Raw genomic sequence first — 3,720 nt, 5'->3', positions numbered from 1 at the left:
TAATGAGATCTGGTGCCCTCTTCTGGCCTGAAGGTACACATGCAGACACAACACTATATTAAAACATTTTTTTAAAAGTCAAACTTGTGATGTTTTGGGTATCTGTAGAACCCCTTTTGCAACATCAACAAGATGTAACCCATTCCTGGAAATGAGGGTTTAACTTGGTGGCATAAGATATTTATTTGTGGTACGGTCTCTTCTATTACATGGCCACTCCATTTAATTACTTAATTTCACATGTGTATATGTTTTCAGAAGCCTCTATAATAGCAGGTTTACATGTGACTTGTCAAAAGGCCTCTGGTATTAGTTGTTACTCTCCATGTTTCTTCCTATTTGACCCCCCCCCCTTTAATCACTCTATTCCAGTTTCCATTTTATCTCTTTGTAATAGTATGCTATTTATATTACAATAGTGTAAACCTTAATAGTATACTAATTCTCATTCCTCAATAGATGCCATCATGCATCCTGTTTCTTTATAAATATTGAACCTCTGTAAAATTTGAATTAAAGCACACGTATCTAAGTATCTAAAGTTTAAACGCTAACATCAACATATGAGAGAAAACATGAATAGTTTGTCTTTGGGGGTTTGTTTTTCCATCACTCAGGATTATTTTTTCTCGATTCATCTGTTTACCTGAAATTTACATTTTTTTCTTTTTTAACAGATTTAATTCACTTTATTTTTCTTGTATAAAAACCCTTATGTGGTGGCCACAGCTGAAGCCTGGGTCGTCTGAACAGACACTTTGGTGTGGGTTTTTACAAGATGGTCAGTGAATTCCAGATAAGGAGATTTGGTGAACACAGTCTCTTTCCAGAGGTCAGGGGTCAGGTAGGTGTAGGTCTTGGAGATGGCAACAAAGGTGGCCTTGGCAAAGTTGCTCAGAGTGGCAGTGCAGCCCCTGGCTGATGTGTAGCAGTTGTCAATATCAGCCATCCATCATCCATAACTTTTTGGGCACAGGAGCAGAGACAATGCCAGTGCCTCTGGGGGCAGGGATAAGACGCACCAACACAGCACCACAGTGGCCTGTCACTTTGCACGAAACAGTGTGGGAATTGCCAATCTTGTTCCCCCAGTAGCCTCTCTGCACAGGGACAATGGACAGCTTGGCCAAGATGATGGCCCCTCAGATGGCAGTGGCTACTTTTTTGGAGCACTTAACACCAAGACCAACATGACCACTGTAGTCCCCAATAGTTACAAAAGCCTTGAACCTGGTCCGGTGGCCAGCCCGAGTCTGCTTCTGCACTGCCATGATCTTTAGAATCTCATTTTTAGGGATGCACCCAGGAAAAAGTCAATGATCTCGGATTCCTTAATGGGAAGGGAGAACAGTTAGCTCTCCTCCAGGGACTTGATCTTCATGTCCTTAACCAGGTGGCCCAGCTTGGTGATGGAGATCTTCTACTCCTTGTCTTCAGCTTTACCTCCATGAGCCTTGAGGCCTCAACCACCACTATCGGCCCTAAGGCTGCTGCCGAATTCTCTGCTGAAGCCGCCCCAGCCTCCTAATCCTGGGCCCTGGGTCCTCCGAGCCCTCCCGCTGCACTGGCGTCGTCCACCATTTGGTGTTTTCCTGAAGAGGAAGAAGCTTACATTTTTTTCTTAAGAGCTAACTAGTATTCTATTGTTTGAATGTAGCACATTTTTTTTGTATTATCTATTCATCTGTTGATGGGCAGTTAAGCGGTTTTTAATTTCTGGGTATTATGAACAGAGTAGTGGACAACATAGATAAGCAAGCATCTCTTTAGTGGGATATAAAGTATTTTGGGCATATACCCATGAGTGATAGAGCTGGATCTTGTGATATACTAAAATCTTTCTGAAGAGCCTTCACCCCAATTTCCATATTGCAATATCAATTTTACACTCCCACCAGCAACTCTCTTTTCCTCACATCCTTAGCAGCACATGCTGGCCTTTGCTTTATTAATCTTGGTCATTCCAAAGGAGATAAGGTGAAATCTCAAAGTAGTTTCGATGAAGTTTTCTGTTTCTGAGTCGTTCTGTAGCTTGGCACTTTGCTGAAATAATGACATCCTTTCCTTTACAGAAGAGTTGTAACTTCATGAAGTCTCATTTATTTATTGTTTTTCTAAAAGCCTTTACTATGGGGATTCTATAGTAAAGTCCTTTCCTGTGCAAACATGTTCAAGTCTTTTCCTCACTTTCTCCTCTATCAGGTTCAGAGTATGTGGTCTGATGTTGAAGTCCTTTATCCATTTGGAGTAGAATTTGTGAAGGGTGATTAATTATGGATCTATTTTCATTGACCAGAACCATTTGTTGAAGACACTGTCTGTTCTCCAGTGTGTACTTTTTACTTCTTTGTCAAAACTTGGGGAAAGTCTGTAATATAAATTGAAGTCCATCATGGTGATACCTCTAGCAGGTTTTTTTAAAAAATCATTTAGTGTTATTTTATCTATCTTGGTTTTCATTTGTTTATTTGATTGCTTTGTGTGCGTGTGTGTGTGTGTGTGTGTGTGTGTGTGTGTGTGTGCATGAAGTTAAACATTCTCATCAAAATCTCAAAAAAATTCATAGAAACTTGAAAACACAGATTATCTCAGCAACCCATGAAAATTTCTCCAGAATCTATCACCTATTAAGATACAATGTAAGTCTCTGTCAGTTGAGAATGCCCTACATTCTATCTCATCAAAATCTAACAAATCTGGATATGAACAAAATAGAAATACCACAGAAAGCACACAAACTTACAGAGGTTAAGTAAGGCATTACTGGATGATAACTGGGTCAAAGTTCTAAAAGTAAACTATAATATGGCTACAAGTGAATGAAGCAAAAAAAAAAATACAACTCTGAATGCCATAAAAGAGGAGAATTTTTAATGCTAAATGTATGCATCAAAACAATGAGAAAGCTCAAATTAATAACATAATTATGGGTCTGATGTCCTTAGAAAAACAAAACCAAATAGTATCCACAAACAGCAGAAGGGTATAGGCAAGAAAAATTGAGGATGAAATTTATGAGATAGGTATTTGAAAATAACAAACAAACAAACAAACAAAAATAAATGAAATAAGAGTTGGTCCTTGGGGAAAGTTAGTAACTAGGAGTTGACAACTCCTAGTAAAATGTACTAAAAGAAAAAATGAGTACTCCAATTAATAAATTTAGAGATGGAAGGAAGGTATTGTAACAAACATTGAAGAAACTCACACAAATAAAAATCTGTATTCCATTAAAGTGGAAAATACAAAAGAAATGGATGAATTTTTAGATGCATATAATCTATCAATATTAAACCAAGTAAATAATCTAAATACACATATAACAGTCAGTGAAATAGAAGCAGTAAATTTTTGAAAAGTCTAAATAATAAAAGGCCCTCTAAGATGAATTACTAAATGGTCTTATTACTAAAAAACCTGGAGTCAGATATTAGGGTAAAAACTGAGAGATCAGAAAAGCAGAAAGAAGCCAGCTACATTCTTACCACTTGGAAATCCTCAACCAAAGAGACCTACTTCCTGTATACCCATGCCTATATGCCTTTCTGTTCTGCATCTCTCTTCCTCTCTCCTCCCAGCTACATCACTTCCTGTCTGTCTGTACAAACCTCTAGACCTATATATTAGTGCTGGGATTAAAGGCATGTGTTACCACACCTGGCTCTCTTCCCAGTGTGACCTTGAACTCACAGAGATCTGGATGGAACTCTGCCTCCTGAA

General features: G+C 38.4%; 1 pseudogene; it reads right to left on the bottom strand.

Annotated features, from left to right (window-relative positions):
- Positions 1 to 712: 712 nt before the first annotated feature.
- LOC118582581 lies at positions 713 to 1,581 on the bottom strand (annotated as a pseudogene).
- Positions 1,582 to 3,720: the final 2,139 nt, after the last annotated feature.

This window comes from Onychomys torridus, chromosome 4, assembly GCF_903995425.1.
Source record: "Onychomys torridus chromosome 4, mOncTor1.1, whole genome shotgun sequence".
Lineage (NCBI taxonomy): Eukaryota > Metazoa > Chordata > Mammalia > Rodentia > Cricetidae > Onychomys > Onychomys torridus.
The sequence above is the reverse complement of the archived record's forward strand: the minus strand, read 5'-3'. Positions and strand labels throughout refer to the sequence as shown.